Source organism: Scyliorhinus torazame, chromosome 15 (assembly GCF_047496885.1).
Source record: "Scyliorhinus torazame isolate Kashiwa2021f chromosome 15, sScyTor2.1, whole genome shotgun sequence".
Lineage (NCBI taxonomy): Eukaryota > Metazoa > Chordata > Chondrichthyes > Carcharhiniformes > Scyliorhinidae > Scyliorhinus > Scyliorhinus torazame.
This window is the reverse complement of record NC_092721.1, coordinates 1,834,395-1,855,281: the sequence shown is the minus strand read 5'-3', so window position 1 is coordinate 1,855,281 and position 20,887 is coordinate 1,834,395.

Here is a 20,887-nt window from a genome sequence, read left to right as displayed (position 1 = left end):
AGTATAGTGTTCAATTCTGGTCGCCACACTACCAGAAGGATGTGGAGGCTTTAGAGAGGGTGCAGAAGAGATTTACCAGAATGTTGCCTGGTATGGAGGGCATAAGCTATGAGGAGCGATTGAATAAACTCGGTTTGTTCTCACTGGAACGAAGGAGGTTGAGGGGCGACCTGATAGAGGTATACAAAATTATGAGGGGCATAGACAGAGTGGATAGTCAGAGGCTTTTCCCCAGGGTAGAGGGGTCAATTACTAGGGGGCATAGGTTTAAGGTGAGAGGGGCAAGGTTTAGAGTAGATGTACGAGGCAAGTTTTTTACGCAGAGGGTAGTGGGTGCCTGGAACTCACTACCGGAGGAGGTAGTGGAGGCAGGGACGATAGGGACATTTAAGGGGCATCTTGACAAATATATGAATAGGATGGGAATAGAAGGATACGGACCCAGGAAGTGTAGAAGATTGTAGTTTAGTCGGGCAGTATGGTCGGCACGGGCTTGGAGGGCCGAAGGGCCTGTTCCTGTGCTGTACATTTCTTTGTTCTTTGTTCTTTGTCTCGTTTCGCTCTCTTTCACCCTCCTTCCTCTCGTTTCGCTCTCTTTCACCCTCCTTCGTCTCGTTTCGCTCTCTTTCACCCTCCTTCGACTCCTTTCGCTCTCTTTCACCCTCCTTCGTCTCGTTTCGCTCTCTTTCACCCTCCTTCGTCTCGTTTCGCTCTCTTTCACCCTCCTTCGTCTCGTTTCGCTCTCTTCCACCCTCCTTCGTCTCGTTTCGCTCTCTTTCACCCTCCTTCCTCTCGTTTCGCTCTCTTTCACCCTCCTTCGTCTCGTTTCGCTCTCTTTCACCCTCCTTCGTCTCGTTTCGCTCTCTTTCACCCTCCTTCGCCTCGTTCCGTTCTCTTTCACCCTCCTTCGTCTCGTTTTTCTGTCTTTCACCCTCCTTCGTCTCGTTTCGCTCTCTTTCACCCTCCTTCGTCTCGTTCCGTTCTCTTTCACCCTCCTTCGACTCCTTTCGCTCTCTTTCACCCTCCTTCGACTCCTTTCGCTCTCTTTCACCCTCCTTCATCTCGTTTCGCTCTCTTTCACCCTCCTTCGTCTCGTTTCGCTCTCTTTCGCCCTCCTTCGTCTCGTTTCGCTCTCTTTCACCCTCCTTCGTCTCGTTTCACTCTCTTTCACCCTCCTTCGTCTCGTTTCGGTCTCTTTCACGCTCCTTCGTCTCGTTTCGCTCTCTTTCACCCTCCTTCGTCTCGTTTCGCTCTCTTTCACCCTCCTTCGTCTCGTTCCGTTCTCTTTCACCCTCCTTCGACTCCTTTCGCTCTCTTTCACCCTCCTTCGACTCCTTTCGCTCTCTTTCACCCTCCTTCGTCTCGTTTCGCTCTCTTTCACCCTCCTTCGTCTCGTTCGCTCTCTTTCGCCCTCCTTCGTCTCGTTTCGCTCTCTTTCACTCTCCTTCCTCTTGTTTCTCTGTCTTTCACCCTCCTGCGTCTCGTTTCGCTCTCTTTCACCCTCCTTCGTCTCGTTTCGCTCTCTTTCACCCTCCTTCGTCTCGTTTCGCTCTCTTTCACCCTCCTTCGTCTCGTTCCGTTCTCTTTCACCCTCCTTCGACTCCTTTCGCTCTCTTTCACCCTCCTTCGACTCCTTTCGCTCTCTTTCACCCTCCTTCGTCTCGTTTCGCTCTCTTTCACCCTCCTTCGTCTCGTTCGCTCTCTTTCGCCCTCCTTCGTCTCGTTTCGCTCTCTTTCACTCTCCTTCCTCTTGTTTCTCTGTCTTTCACCCTCCTGCGTCTCGTTTCGCTCTCTTTCACCCTCCTTCGTCTCGTTTCGCTCTCTTTCACCCTCCTTCGTCTCGTTTCGCTCTCTTTCACCCTCCTTCATCTCGTTTCGCTCTCTTTCACCCTCCTTCCTCTCGTTCCGTTCTCTTTCACCCTCCTTCGTCTCATTCCGCTCTCTTTCCCCCTCCTTCGTCTCGTTTCGCTCTCTTTCACCATCCTTCGTCTCGTTTCGCTCTCTTTCACCCTCCTTCATCTCGTTTCGCCCTCTTTCACCCTCCTTCGTCTCGTTTCACCCTCTTTCACCCTCCTGCGTCTCGTTTCGCTCTCTTTCACCCACTTTCGTCTCGTTTCGCTCTCTTTCACCCTCCTTCGTCTCGTTTCGCTCTCTTTCACCCTCCTTCGTCTCGTTTCGCTCTCTTTCACCCTCCTTCGTCCCGTTCCGTTCTCTTTCACCCTCCTTCGACTCCTTTCGCTCTCTTTCACCCTCCTTCGACTCCTTTCGCTCTCTTTCACGCTCCTTCGTCTCGTTTCGCTCTCTTTCACCCTCCTTCGTCTCGTTTCGCTCTCTTTCGCCCTCCTTCGTCTCGTTTCGCTCTCTTTCACCCTCCATCGCCTTGTTTCGCTCTCTTTCACCCTCCTTCGTCTCGTTTCGCTCTCTTTCACCCTCATTCGTCTCGTTTCGCTCTCTTTCACCCTCCTTCGTCTCGTTCCGTTCTCTTTCACCCTCCTTCGTCTCGTTTCGCTCTCTTTCACCCTCCTTCGTCTCGTTTCGCTCTCTTTCACCCTCCTTCGTCTCGTTTCGCTCTCTTTCACCATCCTTCGTCTCGTTTCGCTCTCTTTCACCCTCCTTCGTCTCATTCCGTTCTCTTTCACCCTCCTTCGTCTCGTTTCGCTCTCTTTCACCCTCCTTCGTCTCGTTTCGCTGTCTTTCACCCTCCTTCATCTCGTTTCGCTCTCTTTCACCCACCTTCGTCTCGTTTCGCTCTCTTTCACCCTCCTTCGTCTCGTTTCGCTCTCTTTCACCCTCCTTCGTCTCGTTTCGCTCTCTTTCACCCTCCTTCGTCTCGTTTCGCGCTCTTTCACCCTCCTTCGTCTCGTTTCGCTCTCTTTCACCCTCCTTCGTCTCGTTTCGCTCTCTTTCACCCTCCTTCGTCTCGTTTCGCTCTCTTTCACCCTCCTTCGCCTCGTTCCGTTCTCTTTCACCCTCCTTCGTCTCGTTTCGCTCTCTTTCACCCTCCTTCGTCTCGTTTCGCTGTCTTTCACCCTCCTTCGTCTCGTTTCGCTCTCTTTCACCCTCCTTCGTCTTGTTCTGTTCTCTTTCACCCTCCTTCGACTCCTTTCGCTCTCTTTCACTTTCCTTCGACTCCTTTCGCTCTCTTTCACCCTCCTTCATCTCGTTTCGCTCTCTTTCACCCTCCTTCGTCTCGTTTCGCTCTCTTTCGCCCTCCTTCGTCTCGTTTCGCTCTCTTTCACCCTCCTTCGTCTCGTTTCACTCTCTTTCACCCTCCTTCGTCTCGTTTCGGTCTCTTTCACGCTCCTTCGTCTCGTTTCGCTCTCTTTCACCCTCCTTCGTCTCGTTTCGCTCTCTTTCACCCTCCTTCGTCTCGTTCCGTTCTCTTTCACCCTCCTTCGACTCCTTTCGCTCTCTTTCACCCTCCTTCGACTCCTTTCGCTCTCTTTCACCCTCCTTCGTCTCGTTTCGCTCTCTTTCACCCTCCTTCGTCTCGTTCACTCTCTTTCGCCCTCCTTCGTCTCGTTTCGCTCTCTTTCACTCTCCTTCCTCTTGTTTCTCTGTCTTTCACCCTCCTGCGTCTCGTTTGCTCTCTTTCACCCTCCTTCGTCTCGTTTCGCTCTCTTTCACCCTCCTTCGTCTCGTTTCGCTCTCTTTCACCCTCCTTCAACTCGTTTCGCTCTCTTTCACCCTCCTTCCTCTCGTTCCGTTCTCTTTCACCCTCCTTCGTCTCATTCCGCTCTCTTTCCCCCTCCTTCGTCTCGTTTCGCTCTCTTTCACCCTCCTTCGTCTCGTTTCGATCTCTTTCACCCTCCTTCATCTCGTTTCGCCCTCTTTCACCCACCTTCGTCTCGTTTCACCCTCTTTCACCCTCCTTCGTCTCGTTTCGCTCTCTTTCACCCACCTTCGTCTCGTTTCTCTCTCTTTCACGCTCCTTCGTCTCGTTTCGCTCTCTTTCACCCTCCTTCGTCTCGTTTCGCTCTCTTTCGCCCTGCTTCGTCTCGTTTCGCTCTCTTTCACCCTCCATCGCCTTGTTTCGCTCTCTTTCACCCTCCTTCGTCTCGTTTCGCTCTCTTTCACCCTCATTCGTCTCGTTTCGCTCTCTTTCACGCTCGTTCGTCTCGTTCCGTTCTCTTTCACCCTCCTTCGTCTCGTTTCGCTCTCTTTCACCCTCCTTCGTCTCGTTTCGCTCTCTTTCACCCTCCTTCGTCTCGTTTCGCTCTCTTTCACCATCCTTCGTCTCGTTTCGCTCTCTTTCACCCTCCTTCGTCTCATTCCGTTCTCTTTCACCCTCCTTCGTCTCGTTTCGCTCTCTTTCACCCTCCTTCGTCTAGTTTCGCTGTCTTTCACCCTCCTTCATCTCGTTTCGCTCTCTTTCACCCACCTTCGTCTCGTTTCGCTCTCTTTCACCCTCCTTCGTCTCGTTTCGCTCTCTTTCACCCTCCTTCGTCTCGTTTCGCTCTCTTTCACCCTCCTTCGTCTCGTTTCGCTCTCTTTCACCCTCCTTCGTCTCGTTTCGCTCTCTTTCACCCTCCTTCGTCCCGTTCCGTTCTCTTTCACCCTCCTTCGACTCCTTTCGCTCTCTTTCACCCTCCTTCGACTCCTTTCGCTCTCTTTCACGCTCCTTCGTCTCGTTTCGCTCTCTTTCACCCTCCTTCGTCTCGTTTCGCTCTCTTTCGCCCTCCTTCGTCTCGTTTCGCTCTCTTTCACCCTCCATCGCCTTGTTTCGCTCTCTTTCACCCTCCTTCGTCTCGTTTCGCTCTCTTTCACCCTCATTCGTCTCGTTTCGCTCTCTTTCACCCTCCTTCGTCTCGTTCCGTTCTCTTTCACCCTCCTTCGTCTCGTTTCGCTCCCTTTCACCCTCCTTCGTCTCGTTTCGCTCTCTTTCACCCTCCTTCGTCTCGTTTCGCTCTCTTTCACCATCCTTCGTCTCGTTTCGCTCTCTTTCACCCTCCTTCGTCTCATTCCGTTCTCTTTCACCCTCCTTCGTCTCGTTTCGCTCTCTTTCACCCTCCTTCGTCTCGTTTCGCTGTCTTTCACCCTCCTTCATCTCGTTTCGCTCTCTTTCACCCACCTTCGTCTCGTTTCGCTCTCTTTCACCCTCCTTCGTCTCGTTTCGCTCTCTTTCACCCTCCTTCGTCTCGTTTCGCTCTCTTTCACCCTCCTTCGTTTCGTTTCGCTCTCTTTCACCCTCCTTCGTCTTGTTTCGCTCTCTTTCACCCTCCTTCGTCTCGTTTCGCTCTCTTTCACCATCCTTCGTCTCGTTTCGCTCTCTTTCACCCTCCTTCGTCTCATTCCGTTCTCTTTCACCCTCCTTCGTCTCGTTTCGATCTCTTTCACCCTCCTTCATCTCGTTTCGCCCTCTTTCACCCACCTTCGTCTCGTTTCACCCTCTTTCACCCTCCTTCGTCTCGTTTCGCTCTCTTTCACCCACCTTCGTCCCGTTTCGCTCTCTTTCACCCTCCTTCGTCTCGTTTCGCTCTCTTTCACCCTCCTTCGTCTCGTTTCGCTCTCTTTCACCCTCCTTCGTCCCGTTCCGTTCTCTTTCACCCTCCTTCGACTCCTTTCGCTCTCTTTCACCCTCCTTCGACTCCTTTCGCTCTCTGTCACGCTCCTTCGTCTCGTTTCGCTCTCTTTCACCCTCCTTCGTCTCGTTTCGCTCTCTTTCGCCCTCCTTCGTCTTGTTTCGCTCTCTTTCACCCTCCATCGCCTTGTTTCGCTCTCTTTCACCCTCCTTCGTCTCGTTTCGCTCTCTTTCACCCTCATTCGTCTCGTTTCGCTCTCTTTCACCCTCCTTCGTCTCGTTCCGTTCTCTTTCACCCTCCTTCGTCTCGTTTCGCTCCCTTTCACAGTCCTTCGTCTCGTTTCGCTCTCTTTCACCCTCCTTCCTCTCGTTTCGCTCTCTTTCACCATCCTTCGTCTCGTTTCGCTCTCTTTCACCCTCCTTCGTCTCATTCCGTTCTCTTTCACCCTCCTTCGTCTCGTTTCGCTCTCTTTCACCCTCCTTCGTCTCGTTTCGCTGTCTTTCACCCTCCTTCATCTCGTTTCGCTCTCTTTCACCCACCTTCGTCTCGTTTCGCTCTCTTTCACCCTCCTTCGTCTCGTTTCGCTCTCTTTCACCCTCCTTCGTCTCGTTTCGCTCTCTTTCACCCTCCTTCGTCTCGTTTCGCTCTCTTTCACCCTCCTTCGTCTTGTTTCGCTCTCTTTCACCCTCCTTCGTCTCGTTTCGCTCTCTTTCACCCTCCTTCGTCTCGTTTCGCTCTCTTCCACCCTCCTTCGTCTCGTTTCGCTCTCTTTCACCCTCCTTCCTCTCGTTTCGCTCTCTTTCACCCTCCTTCGTCTCGTTTCGCTCTCTTTCACCCTCCTTCGTCTCGTTTCGCTCTCTTTCACCCTCCTTCGTCTCGTTTCGCTGTCTTTCACCCTCCTTCGTCTCGTTTCGCTCTCTTTCACCCTCCTTCGTCTCGTTTCGCTCTCTTTCACCCTCCTTCATCTCGTTTCGCTCTCTTGCACCCTCCTTTGTCTCGTTTCGCTCTCTTTCACCCTCCTGCGTCTCGTTTCGCTCTCTTTCCCCCTCCTTCGTCTCGTTTCGCTCTCTTTCAGCCTCCTTCGTCTCGTTCCATTCTCTTTCACCCTCTTTCGTCTCGTTTCGCTCTCTTTCACCCTCCTTCGTCTCGTTTCGCTGTCTTTCACCATCATTCGTCTCGTTTCGCTCTCTTTCACCCTCCTTCGTCTCGTTTCGCTCTCTTTCACCCACCTTCGTCTCGTTTCGCTCTCTTTCACCCTCCTTCGTCTCGTTTCGCTCTCTTTCACCCTCCTTCGTCTCGTTTCGCTCTCTTTCACCCTCCTTCGTCTCGTTTCGCTCTCTTTCACCCTCCTTCGTCTCGTTCCGTTGTCTTTCACCCTCCTTCGACTCCTTTCGCTCTCTTTCACCCTCCTTCGACTCCTTTCGCTCTCTTTCACCCTCCTTCATCTCGTTTCGCTCTCTTTCACCCTCCTTAGTCTCGTTTCGCTCTCTTTCACCCTCCTTCGTCTCGTTTCGCTCTCTTTCACCCTCCTTCGTCTCGTTTCGCTCTCTTTCACCCTCCTTCGTCTCGTTCCGTTCTCTTTCACCCTCCTTCGACTCCTTTCGCTCTCTTTCACCGTCCTTCGACTCCTTTCGCTCTCTTTCACCCTCCTTCGTCTCGTTTCGCTCTCTTTCACCCTCCTTCGTCTCGTTTCGCTCTCTTTCGCCCTCCTTCGTCTCGTTTCGCTCTCTTTCACTCTCCTTCCTCTCGTTTCTCTGTCTTTCACCCTCCTTCGTCTCGTTTCGCTCTCTTTCACCCTCCTTCGCCTCGTTCCGTTCTCTTTACCCTCCTTCGTCTCGTTTCGCTGTCTTTCACCCTCCTTCGTCTCGTTTCGCTGTCTTTCACCCTCCTTCGTCTCGTTTCGCTCTCTTTCACCCTCCTTCGTCTCGTTCCGTTCTCTTTCACCCTCCTTCGACTCCTTTCGCTCTCTTTCACCCTCCTTCGACTCCTTTCGCTCTCTTTCACCCTCCTTCATCTCGTTTCGCTCTCTTTCACCCTCCTTCGTCTCGTTTCGCTCTCTTTCGCCCTCCTTCGTCTCGTTCCGTTCTCTTTCACCCTCCTTCGACTCCTTTCGCTCTCTTTCACCGTCCTTCGACTCCTTTCGCTCTCTTTCACCCTCCTTCGTCTCGTTTCGCTCTCTTTCACCCTCCTTCGTCTCGTTTCGCTCACTTTCGCCCTCCTTCGTCTCGTTTCGCTCTCTTTCACTCTCCTTCCTCTCGTTTCTCTGTCTTTCACCCTCCTTCGTCTCGTTTCGCTCTCTTTCACCCTCCTTCGCCTCGTTCCGTTCTCTTTACCCTCCTTCGTCTCGTTTCGCTGTCTTTCACCCTCCTTCGTCTCGTTTCGCTGTCTTTCACCCTCCTTCGTCTCGTTTCGCTCTCTTTCACCCTCCTTCGTCTCGTTCCGTTCTCTTTCACCCTCCTTCGACTCCTTTCGCTCTCTTTCACCCTCCTTCGACTCCTTTCGCTCTCTTTCACCCTCCTTCATCTCGTTTCGCTCTCTTTCACCCTCCTTCGTCTCGTTTCGCTCTCTTTCGCCCTCCTTCGTCTCGTTTCGCTCTCTTTCACCCTCCTTCGTCTCGTTTCACTCTCTTTCACCCTCCTTCGTCTCGTTTCGGTCTCTTTCACGCTCCTTCGTCTCGTTTCGCTCTCTTTCACCCTCCTTCGTCTCGTTTCGCTCTCTTTCACCCTCCTTCGTCTCGTTCCGTTCTCTTTCACCCTCCTTCGACTCCTTTCGCTCTCTTTCACCCTCCTTCGACTCCTTTCGCTCTCTTTCACCCTCCTTCGTCTCGTTTCGCTCTCTTTCAGCCTCCTTCGTCTCGTTCACTCTCTTTCGCCCTCCTTCGTCTCGTTTCGCTCTCTTTCACTCTCCTTCCTCTTGTTTCTCTGTCTTTCACCCTCCTGCGTCTCGTTTGCTCTCTTTCACCCTCCTTCGTCTCGTTTCGCTCTCTTTCACCCTCCTTCGTCTCGTTTCGCTCTCTTTCACCCTCCTTCAACTCATTTCGCTCTCTTTCACCCTCCTTCCTCTCGTTCCGTTCTCTTTCACCCTCCTTCGTCTCATTCCGCTCTCTTTCCCCCTCCTTCGTCTCGTTTCGCTCTCTTTCACCCTCCTTCGTCTCGTTTCGATCTCTTTCACCCTCCTTCATCTCGTTTCGCCCTCTTTCACCCACGTTCGTCTCGTTTCACCCTCTTTCACCCTCCTTCGTCTCGTTTCGCTCTCTTTCACCCACCTTCGTCTCGTTTCGCTCTCTTTCACGCTCCTTCGTCTCGTTTCGCTCTCTTTCACCCTCCTTCGTCTCGTTTCGCTCTCTTTCGCCCGTCTTCGTCTCGTTTCGCTCTCTTTCACCCTCCATCGCCTTGTTTCGCTCTCTTTCACCCTCCTTCGTCTCGTTTCGCTCTCTTTCACCCTCATTCGTCTCGTTTCGCTCTCTTTCACCCTCCTTCGTCTCGTTCCGTTCTCTTTCACCCTCCTTCGTCTCGTTTCGCTCTCTTTCAGCCACCTTCGTCTCGTTTCGCTCTCTTTCACCCTCCTTCGTCTCGTTTCGCTCTCTTTCACCATCCTTCGTCTCGTTTCGCTCTCTTTCACCCTCCTTCGTCTCATTCCGTTCTCTTTCACCCTCCTTCGTCTCGTTTCGCTCTCTTTCACCCTCCTTCGTCTCGTTTCGCTGTCTTTCACCCTCCTTCATCTCGTTTCGCTCTCTTTCACCCACCTTCGTCTCGTTTCGCTCTCTTTCACCCTCCTTCGTCTCGTTTCGCTCTCTTTCACCCTCCTTCGTCTCGTTTCGCTCTCTTTCACCCTCCTTCGTCTCGTTTCGCTCTCTTTCACCCTCCTTCGTCTCGTTTCGCTCTCTTTCACCCTCCTTCGTCTCGTTTCGCTCTCTTTCACCCTCCTTCGTCTCGTTTCGCTCTCTTTCACCCTCCTTCGCCTCGTTCCGTTCTCTTTCACCCTCCTTCGTCTCGTTTCGCTCTCTTTCACCCTCCTTCGTCTCGTTTCCCTGTCTTTCACCCTCCTTCGTCTCGTTTCGCTCTCTTTCACCCTCCTTCGTCTCGTTCCGTTCTCTTTCACCCTCCTTCGACTCCTTTCGCTCTCTTTCACCCTCCTTCGACTCCTTTTGCTCTCTTTCACCCTCCTTCATCTCGTTTCGCTCTCTTTCACCTTCCTTCGTCTCGTTTCGCTCTCTTTCGCCCTCCTTCGTCTCGTTTCGCTCTCTATCACCCTCCTTCGTCTCGTTTCACTCTCTTTCACCCTCCTTCGTCTCGTTTCGGTCTCTTTCACGCTCCTTCGTCTCGTTTCGCTCTCTTTCACCCTCCTTCGTCTCGTTTCGCTCTCTTTCACCCTCCTTCGTCTCGTTCCGTTCTCTTTCACCCTCCTTCGACTCCTTTCGCTCTCTTTCACCCTCCTTCGACTCCTTTCGCTCTCTTTCACCCTCCTTCGTCTCGTTTCGCTCTCTTTCACCCTCCTTCGTCTCGTTCACTCTCTTTCGCCCTCCTTCGTCTCGTTTCGCTCTCTTTCACTCTCCTTCCTCTTGTTTCTCTGTCTTTCACCCTCCTGCGTCTCGTTTGCTCTCTTTCACCCTCCTTCGTCTCGTTTCGCTCTCTTTCACCCTCCTTCGTCTCGTTTCGCTCTCTTTCACCCTCCTTCAACTCGTTTCGCTCTCTTTCACCCTCCTTCCTCTCGTTCCGTTCTCTTTCACCCTCCTTCGTCTCATTCCGCTCTCTTTCCCCCTCCTTCGTCTCGTTTCGCTCTCTTTCACCCTCCTTCGTCTCGTTTCGATCTCTTTCACCCTCCTTCATCTCGTTTCGCCCTCTTTCACCCACCTTCGTCTCGTTTCACCCTCTTTCACCCTCCTTCGTCTCGTTTCGCTCTCTTTCACCCACCTTCGTCTCGTGTCGCTCTCTTTCACCCTCCTTCGTCTCGTTTCGCTCTCTTTCACCCTCCTTCGTCTCGTTTCGCTCTCTTTCACCCTCCTTCGTCCCGTTCCGTTCTCTTTCACCCTCCTTCGACTCCTTTCGCTCTCTTTCACCCTCCTTCGACTCCTTTCGCTCTCTTTCACGCTCCTTCGTCTCGTTTCGCTCTCTTTCACCCTCCTTCGTCTCGTTTCGCTCTCTTTCGCCCTCCTTCGTCTCGTTTCGCTCTCTTTCACCCTCCATCGCCTTGTTTCGCTCTCTTTCACCCTCCTTCGTCTCGTTTCGCTCTCTTTCACCCTCATACGTCTCGTTTCGCTCTCTTTCACCCTCCTTCGTCTCGTTCCATTCTCTTTCACCCTCCTTCGTCTCGTTTCGCTCCCTTTCACCCTCCTTCGTCTCGTTTCGCTCTCTTTCACCCTCCTTCGTCTCGTTTCGCTCTCTTTCACCATCCTTCGTCTCGTTTCGCTCTCTTTCACCCTCCTTCGTCTCATTCCGTTCTCTTTCACCCTCCTTCGTCTCGTTTCGCTCTCTTTCACCCTCCTTCGTCTCGTTTCGCTGTCTTTCACCCTCCTTCATCTCGTTTCGCTCTCTTTCACCCACCTTCGTCTCGTTTCGCTCTCTTTCACCCTCCTTCGTCTCGTTTTGCTCTCTTTCACCCTCCTTCGTCTCGTTTCGCTCTCTTTCACCCTCCTTCGTTTCGTTTCGCTCTCTTTCACCCTCCTTCGTCTTGTTTCGCTCTCTTTCACCCTCCTTCGTCTCGTTTCGCTCTCTTTCACCATCCTTCGTCTCGTTTCGCTCTCTTTCACCCTCCTTCGTCTCATTCCGTTCTCTTTCACCCTCCTTCGTCTCGTTTCGATCTCTTTCACCCTCCTTCATCTCGTTTCGCCCTCTTTCACCCACCTTCGTCTCGTTTCACCCTCTTTCACCCTCCTTCGTCTCGTTTCGCTCTCTTTCACCCACCTTCGTCTCGTTTCGCTCTCTTTCACCCTCCTTCGTCTCGTTTCGCTCTCTTTCACCCTCCTTCGTCTCGTTTCGCTCTCTTTCACCCTCCTTCGTCCCGTTCAGTTCTCTTTCACCCTCCTTCGACTCCTTTCGCTCTCTTTCACCCTCCTTCGACTCCTTTCGCTCTCTGTCACGCTCCTTCGTCTCGTTTCGCTCTCTTTCACCCTCCTTCGTCTCGTTTCGCTCTCTTTCGCCCTCCTTCGTCTCGTTTCGCTCTCTTTCACCCTCCATCGCCTTGTTTCGCTCTATTTCACCCTCCTTCGTCTCGTTTCGCTCTCTTTCACCCTCATTCGTCTCGTTTCGCTCTCTTTCACCCTCCTTCGTCTCGTTCCGTTCTCTTTCACCCTCCTTCGTCTCGTTTCGCTCCCTTTCACCGTCCTTCGTCTCGTTTCGCTCTCTTTCACCCTCCTTCGTCTCATTCCGTTCTCTTTCACCCTCCTTCGTCTCGTTTCGCTCTCTTTCACCCTCCTTCGTCTCGTTTCGCTGTCTTTCACCCTCCTTCATCTCGTTTCGCTCTCTTTCACCCACCTTCGTCTCGTTTCGCTCTCTTTCACCCTCCTTCGTCTCGTTTCGCTCTCTTTCACCCTCCTTCGTCTCGTTTCGCTCTCTTTCACCCTCCTTCGTCTCGTTTCGCTCTCATTCACCCTCCTTCGTCTTGTTTCGCACTCTTTCACCCTCCTTCGTCTCGTTTCGCTCTCTTTCACCCTCCTTCGTCTCGTTTCGCTCTCTTCCACCCTCCTTCGTCTCGTTTCGCTCTCTTTCACCCTCCTTCCTCTCGTTTCGCTCTCTTTCACCCTCCTTCGTCTCGTTTCGCTCTCTTTCACCCTCCTTCGTCTCGTTTCGCTCTCTTTCACCCTCCTTCGTCTCGTTTCGCTGTCTTTCACCCTCCTTCGTCTCGTTTCGCTCTCTTTCACCCTCCTTCGTCTCGTTTCGCTCTCTTTCACCCTCCTTCATCTCGTTTCGCTCTCTTTCACCCTCCTTTGTCTCGTTTCGCTCTCTTTCACCCTCCTGCGTCTCGTTTCGCTCTCTTTCCCCCTCCTTCGTCTCGTTTCGCTCTCTTTCAGCCTCCTTCGTCTCGTTCCGTTCTCTTTCACCCTCTTTCGTCTCGTTTCGCTCTCTTTCACCCTCCTTCGTCTCGTTTCGCTGTCTTTCACCATCATTCGTCTCGTTTCGCTCTCTTTCACCCTCCTTCGTCTCGTTTCGCTCTCTTTCACCCACCTTCGTCTCGTTTCACTCTCTTTCACCCTCCTTCGTCTCGTTTCGCTCTCTTTCACCCTCCTTCGTCTCGTTTCGCTCTCTTTCACCCTCCTTCGTCTCGTTTCGCTCTCTTTCACCCTCCTTCGTCTCGTTCCGTTGTCTTTCACCCTCCTTCGACTCCTTTCGCTCTCTTTCACCCTCCTTCGACTCCTTTCGCTCTCTTTCACCCTCCTTCATCTCGTTTCGCTCTCTTTCACCCTCCTTAGTCTCGTTTCGCTCTCTTTCACCCTCCTTCGTCTCGTTTCGCTCTCTTTCACCCTCCTTCGTCTCGTTTCGCTCTCTTTCACCCTCCTTCGTCTCGTTCCGTTCTCTTTCACCCTCCTTCGACTCCTTTCGCTCTCTTTCACCGTCCTTCGACTCCTTTCGCTCTCTTTCACCCTCCTTCGTCTCGTTTCGCTCTCTTTCACCCTCCTTCGTCTCGTTTCGCTCTCTTTCGCCCTCCTTCGTCTCGTTTCGCTCTCTTTCACTCTCCTTCCTCTCGTTTCTCTGTCTTTCACCCTCCTTCGTCTCGTTTCGCTCTCTTTCACCCTCCTTCGTCTCGTTTCGCTCTCTTTCACCCTCCTTCGTCTCGTTTCGCTCTCTTTCACCCTCCTTCGTCTCGTTTGGCTCTCTTTCACCCTCCTTCCTCTCGTTCCGTTCTCTTTCATCCTCCTTCGTCTCATTCCGCTCTCTTTCCCCCTCCTTCGTCTCGTTTCGCTCTCTTTCACCCTCCTTCGTCTCGTTTCGCTCTCTTTCACCCTCCTACATCTCGTTTCGCCCTCTTTCACCCTCCTTCGTCTCGTTTCGCCCTCTTTCACCCTCCTTCGTCTCGTTTCGCTCTCTTTCACCCACCTTCGTCTCGTTTCGCTCTCTTTCACCCTCCTTCGTCTCGTTTCGCGCTCTTTCACCCTCCTTCGTCTCGTTTCGCTCTCTTTCACCCTCCTTCGTCCCGTTCCGTTCTCTTTCACCCTCCTTCGACTCCTTTCGCTCTCTTTCACCCTCCTTCGACTCCTTTCGCTCTCTTTCACCCTCCTTCGTCTCGTTTCGCTCTCTTTCACCCTCCTTCGTCTCGTTTCGCTCTCTTTCGCCCTCCTTCGTCTCGTTTCGCTCTCTTTCACCCTCCATCGCCTCGTTTCGCTCTCTTTCACCCTCCTTCGTCTCGTTTCGCTCTCTTTCACCCTCCTTCGTCTCGTTTCGCTCTCTTTCACCCTCCTTCGTCTCGTTCCGTTCTCTTTCACCCTCCTTCGTCTCGTTCCGCTCTCTTTCACCCTCCTTCGTCTCGTTTCGCTCTCTTTCACCCTCCTTCGTCTCGTTTCACTCTCTTTCACCCTCCTTCATCTCGTTTCGCCCTCTTTCACCCTCCTTCGTCTCATTTCACCCTCTTTCACCCTCCTTTGTCTCGTTTCGCTCTCTTTCACCCTCCTTCATCTTGTTCCGTTCTCTTTCACCCTCCTTCGTCTCGTTTCGCTCTCTTTCACCCACCTTCGTCTCGTTTCGCTCTCTTTCACCCTCCTTCGTCTCGTTTCGCTCTCTTTCACCCTCCTTCGTCTCGTTTCGCTCCCTTTCACCCTCCTTCGTCTCGTTTCGCTCTCTTTCACCCTCCTTCGTCTCATTCCGTTCTCTTTCACCCTCCTTCGTCTCGTTTCGCTCTCTTTCACCCTCCTTCGTCTCGTTTCGCTGTCTTTCACCCTCCTTCATCTCGTTTTGCTCTCTTTCACCCACCTTCGTCTCGTTTCGCTCTCTTTCACCCTCCTTCGTCTCGTTTCGCTCTCTTTCACCCTCCTTCGTCTCGTTTCGCCCTCTTTCACCCTCCTTCGTCTCGTTTCACCCTCTTTCACCCTCCTTCGTCTCGTTTCGCTCTCTTTCACCCTCCTTCGTCTCTTTTCGCTCTCTTTCACCCTCCTTCGTCTCGTTTCGCTCTCTTTCACCCTCCTTCGTCTCGTTTCGCTCTCTTTCACCCTCCTTCGTCTCGTTCCGTTCTCTTTCACCCTCCTTCGACTCCTTTCGCTCTCTTTCACCCTCCTTCGTCTCGTTTCTCTCTCTTTCACCCTCCTTCGTCTCGTTTCGCTCTCTTTCACCCTCCTTCGTCTCGTTTCGCTCTCTTTCACCCTCCTTCGTCTCGTTCCGTTCTCTTTCACCCTCCTTCGACTCCTTTCGCTCTCTTTCACCCTCCTTCGTCTCGTTTCGCTCTCTTTCACCCTCCTTCGTCTCGTTTCGCTCTCTTTCACCCTCCTTCGTCTCGTTTCGCTCTCTTCCACCCTCCTTCGTCTCGTTTCGCTCTCTTTCACCCTCCTTCCTCTCGTTTCGCTCTCTTTCACCCTCCTTCGTCTCGTTTCGCTCTCTTTCACCCTCTTTCGTCTCGTTTCGCTCTCTTTAACCCTCCTTCGCCTCGTTCCGTTCTCTTTCACCCTCCTTCGTCTCGTTTCGCTCTCTTTCACCCTCCTTCATCTCGTTTCGCTCTCTTTCACCCTCCTTCGTCTCGTTTCGCTGTCTTTCACCCTGCTTCGTCTCGTTTCGCTCTCTTTCACCCTCCTTCGTCTCGTTTCGCTCTCTTTCACCCTCCTTCATCTCGTTTCGCTCTCTTTCACCCTCCTTTGTCTCGTTTCGCTCTCTTTCACCCTCCTGCGTCTCGTTTCGCTCTCTTTCCCCCTCCTTCGTCTCGTTTCGCTCTCTTTCAGCCTCCTTCGTCTCGTTCCGTTCTCTTTCACCCTCTTTCGTCTCGTTTCGCTCTCTTTCACCCTCCTTCGTCTCGTTTCGCTGTCTTTCACCATCATTCGTCTCGTTTCGCTCTCTTTCACCCTCCTTCGTCTCGTTTCGCTCTCTTTCACCCACCTTCGTCTCGTTTCACTCTCTTTCACCCTCCTTCGTCTCGTTTCGCTCTCTTTCACCCTCCTTCGTCTCGTTTCGCTCTCTTTCACCCTCCTTCGTCTCGTTTCGCTCTCTTTCACCCTCCTTCGTCTCGTTCCGTTGTCTTTCACCCTCCTTCGACTCCTTTCGCTCTCTTTCACCCTCCTTCGACTCCTTTCGCTCTCTTTCACCCTCCTTCATCTCGTTTCGCTCTCTTTCACCCTCCTTAGTCTCGTTTCGCTCTCTTTCACCCTCCTTCGTCTCGTTTCGCTCTCTTTCACCCTCCTTCGTCTCGTTTCGCTCTCTTTCACCCTCCTTCGTCTCGTTCCGTTCTCTTTCACCCTCCTTCGACTCCTTTCGCTCTCTTTCACCGTCCTTCGACTCCTTTCGCTCTCTTTCACCCTCCTTCGTCTCGTTTCGCTCTCTTTCACCCTCCTTCGTCTCGTTTCGCTCTCTTTCGCCCTCCTTCGTCTCGTTTCGCTCTCTTTCACTCTCCTTCCTCTCGTTTCTCTGTCTTTCACCCTCCTTCGTCTCGTTTCGCTCTCTTTCACCCTCCTTCGTCTCGTTTCGCTCTCTTTCACCCTCCTTCGTCTCGTTTCGCTCTCTTTCACCCTCCTTCGTCTCGTTTGGCTCTCTTTCACCCTCCTTCCTCTCGTTCCGTTCTCTTTCATCCTCCTTCGTCTCATTCCGCTCTCTTTCCCCCTCCTTCGTCTCGTTTCGCTCTCTTTCACCCTCCTTCGTCTCGTTTCGCTCTCTTTCACCCTCCTACATCTCGTTTCGCCCTCTTTCACCCTCCTTCGTCTCGTTTCGCCCTCTTTCACCCTCCTTCGTCTCGTTTCGCTCTCTTTCACCCACCTTCGTCTCGTTTCGCTCTCTTTCACCCTCCTTCGTCTCGTTTCGCGCTCTTTCACCCTCCTTCGTCTCGTTTCGCTCTCTTTCACCCTCCTTCGTCCCGTTCCGTTCTCTTTCACCCTCCTTCGACTCCTTTCGCTCTCTTTCACCCTCCTTCGACTCCTTTCGCTCTCTTTCACCCTCCTTCGTCTCGTTTCGCTCTCTTTCACCCTCCTTCGTCTCGTTTCGCTCTCTTTCGCCCTCCTTCGACTCGTTTCGCTCTCTTTCACCCTCCATCGCCTCGTTTCGCTCTCTTTCACCCTCCTTCGTCTCGTTTCGCTCTCTTTCACCCTCCTTCGTCTCGTTTCGCTCTCTTTCACCCTCCTTCGTCTCGTTCCGTTCTCTTTCACCCTCCTTCGTCTCGTTCCGCTCTCTTTCACCCTCCTTCGTCTCGTTTCGCTCTCTTTCACCCTCCTTCGTCTCGTTTCACTCTCTTTCACCCTCCTTCATCTCGTTTCGCCCTCTTTCACCCTCCTTCGTCTCATTTCACCCTCTTTCACCCTCCTTTGTCTCGTTTCGCTCTCTTTCACCCTCCTTCATCTTGTTCCGTTCTCTTTCACCCTCCTTCGTCTCGTTTCGCTCTCTTTCACCCACCTTCGTCTCGTTTCGCTCTCTTTCACCCTCCTTCGTCTCGTTTCGCTCTATTTCACCCTCCTTCGTCTCGTTTCGCTCCCTTTCACCCTCCTTCGTCTCGTTTCGCTCTCTTTCACCCTCCTTCGTCTCATTCCGTTCTCTTTCACCCTCCTTCGTCTCGTTTCGCTCTCTTTCACCCTCCTTCGTCTCGTTTCGCTGTCTTTCACCCTCCTTCATCTCGTTTTGCTCTCTTTCACCCACCTTCGTCTCGTTTCGCTCTCTTTCACCCTCCTTCGTCTCGTTTCGCTCTCTTTCACCCTCCTTCGTCTCGTTTCGCCCTCTTTCACCCTCCTTCGTCTCGTTTCACCCTCTTTCACCCTCCTTCGTCTCGTTTCGCTCTCTTTCACCCTCCTTCGTCTCTTTTCGCTCTCTTTCACCCTCCTTAGTCTCGTTTCGCTCTCTTTCACCCTCCTTCGTCTCGTTTCGCTCTCTTTCACCCTCCTTCGTCTCGTTCCGTTCTCTTTCACCCTCCTTCGACTCCTTTCGCTCTCTTTCACCCTCCTTCGTCTCGTTTCTCTCTCTTTCACCCTCCTTCGTCTCGTTTCGCTCTCTTTCACCCTCCTTCGTCTCGTTTCGCTCTCTTTCACCCTCCTTCGTCTCGTTCCGTTCTCTTTCACCCTCCTTCGACTCCTTTCGCTCTCTTTCACCCTCCTTCGTCTCGTTTCGCTCTCTTTCACCCTCCTTCGTCTCGTTTCGCTCTCTTTCACCCTCCTTCGTCTCGTTTCGCTCTCTTCCACCCTCCTTCGTCTCGTTTCGCTCTCTTTCACCCTCCTTCCTCTCGTTTCGCTCTCTTTCACCCTCCTTCGTCTCGTTTCGCTCTCTTTCACCCTCCTTCGTCTCGTTTCGCTCTCTTTAACCCTCCTTCGCCTCGTTCCGTTCTCTTTCACCCTCCTTCGTCTCGTTTCGCTCTCTTTCACCCTCCTTCGTCTCGTTTCGCTGTCTTTCACCCTCCTTCGTCTCGTTTCGCTCTCTTTCACCCTCCTTCGTATCGTTCCGTTCTCTTTCACCCTCCTTCGACTCCTTTCGCTCTCTTTCACCCTCCTTCGACTCCTTTCGCTCTCTTTCACCCTCCTTCGTCTCGTTTCGCTCTCTTTCACCCTCCTTCGTCTCGTTTCGCTCTCTTTCGCCCTCCTTCGACTCGTTTCGCTCTCTTTCACCCTCCATCGCCTCGTTTCGCTCTCTTTCACCCTCCTTCGTCTCGTTTCGCTCTCTTTCACCCTCCTTCGTCTCGTTTCGCTCTCTTTCACCCTCCTTCGTCTCGTTCCGTTCTCTTTCACCCTCCTTCGTCTCGTTCCGCTCTCTTTCACCCTCCTTCGTCTCGTTTCGCTCTCTTTCACCCTCCTTCGTCTCGTTTCACTCTCTTTCACCCTCCTTCATCTCGTTTCGCCCTCTTTCACCCTCCTTCGTCTCATTTCACCCTCTTTCACCCTCCTTTGTCTCGTTTCGCTCTCTTTCACCCTCCTTCATCTTGTTCCGTTCTCTTTCACCCTCCTTCGTCTCGTTTCGCTCTCTTTCACCCACCTTCGTCTCGTTTCGCTCTCTTTCACCCTCCTTCGTCTCGTTTCGCTCTCTTTCACCCTCCTTCGTCTCGTTTCGCTCCCTTTCACCCTCCTTCGTCTCGTTTTGCTCTCTTTCACCCACCTTCGTCTCGTTTCGCTCTCTTTCACCCTCCTTCGTCTCGTTTCGCTCTCTTTCACCCTCCTTCGTCTCGTTTCGCCCTCTTTCACCCTCCTTCGTCTCGTTTCACCCTCTTTCACCCTCCTTCGTCTCGTTTCGCTCTCTTTCACCCTCCTTCGTCTCTTTTCGCTCTCTTTCACCCTCCTTAGTCTCGTTTCGCTCTCTTTCACCCTCCTTCGTCTCGTTTCGCTCTCTTTCACCCTCCTTCGTCTCATTCCGTTCTCTTTCACCCTCCTTCGACTCCTTTCGCTCTCTTTCACCCTCCTTCGTCTCGTTTCTCTCTCTTTCACCCTCCTTCGTCTCGTTTCGCTCTCTTTCACCCTCCTTCGTCTCGTTTCGCTCTCTTTCACCCTCCTTCGTCTCGTTCCGTTCTCTTTCACCCTCCTTCGACTCCTTTCGCTCTCTTTCACCCTCCTTCGTCTCGTTTCGCTCTCTTTCACCCTCCTTCGTCTCGTTTCGCTCTCTTTCACCCTCCTTCGTCTCGTTTCGCTCTCTTCCACCCTCCTTCGTCTCGTTTCGCTCTCTTTCACCCTCCTTCCTCTCGTTTCGCTCTCTTTCACCCTCCTTCGTCTCGTTTCGCTCTCTTTCACCCTCCTTCGTCTCGTTTCGCTCTCTTTAACCCTCCTTCGCCTCGTTCCGTTCTCTTTCACCCTCCTTCGTCTCGTTTCGCTCTCTTTCACCCTCCTTCGTCTCGTTTCGCTGTCTTTCACCCTCCTTCGTCTCGTTTCGCTCTCTTTCACCCTCCTTCGTCTCGTTCCGTTCTCTTTCACCCTCCTTCGACTCCTTTCGCTCTCTTTCACCCTCCTTCGACTCCTTTCGCTCTCTTTCACCCTCCTTCATCTCGTTTCGCTCTCTTTCACCCTCCTTCGTCTCGTTTCGCTCTCTTTCGCCCTCCTTCGTCTCGTTTCGCTCTCTTTCACCCTCCTTCGTCTCGTTTCACTCTCTTTCACCCTCCTTCGTCTCGTTTCGGTCTCTTTCAGCTCCTTCGTCTCGTTTCGCTCTCTTTCACCCTCCTTCGTCTCGTTTCGCTCTCTTTCACCCTCCTTCGTCTCGTTCCGTTCTCTTTCACCCTCCTTCGACTCCTTTCGCTCTCTTTCACCCTCCTTCGACTCCTTTCGCTCTCTTTCACCCTCCTTCGTCTCGTTTCGCTCTCTTTCACCCTCCTTCGTCTCGCTCGCTCTCTTTCGCCCTCCTTCGTCTCGTTTCGCTCTCTTTCACTCTCCTTCCTCTCGTTTCTCTGTCTTTCACCCTCCTGCGTCTCGTTTCGCTCTCTTTCACCCTCCTTCGTCTCGTTTCGCTCCCTTTCACCCTCCTTCGTCTCGTTTCGCTCTCTTTCACCCTCCTTCGTCTCGTTTCGCTCTCTTTCACCATCCTTCGTCTCGTTTCGCTCTCTTTCACCCTCCTTCGTCTCATTCCGTTCTCTTTCACCCTCCTTCGTCTCGTTTCGCTCTCTTTCACCCTCCTTCGTCTCGTTTCGCTGTCTTTCACCCTCCTTCATCTCGTTTCGCTCTCTTTCACCCACCTTCGTCTCGTTTCGCTCTCTTTCACACTCCTTCGTCTCGTTTCGCTCTCTTTCACCCTCCTTCGTCTCGTTTCGCTCTCTTTCACCCTCCTTCGTCTCGTTTCGCTCTCTTTCACCCTCCTTCGTCTCGTTTCGCTCTCTTTCACCCTCCTTCGTCTCGTTTCGCTCTCTTTCACCCTCCTTCGTCTCGTTTCGCTCTCTTTCACCCTCCTTCGCCTCGTTCCGTTCTCTTTCACCCTCCTTCGTCTCGTTTCGCTCTCTTTCACCCTCCTTCGTCTCGTTTCACTGTCTTTCACCCTCCTTCGTCTCGTTTCACTCTCTTTCACCCTCCTTCGTCTCGTTCCGTTCTCTTTCACCCTCCTTCGACTCCTTTCGCTCTCTTTCACCCTCCTTCGACTCCTTTCGCTCTCTTTCACCCTCCTTCATCTCGTTTCGCTCTCTTTCACCCTCCTTCGTCTCGTTTCGCTCTCTTTCGCCCTCCTTCGTCTCGTTTCGCTCTCTTTCACCCTCCTTCGTCTCGTTTCACTCTCTTTCACCCTCCTTCGTCTCGTTCCGCTCTCTTTCACCCTCCTTCGACTCCTTTCGCTCTCTTTCACCCTCCTTCGACTCCTTTC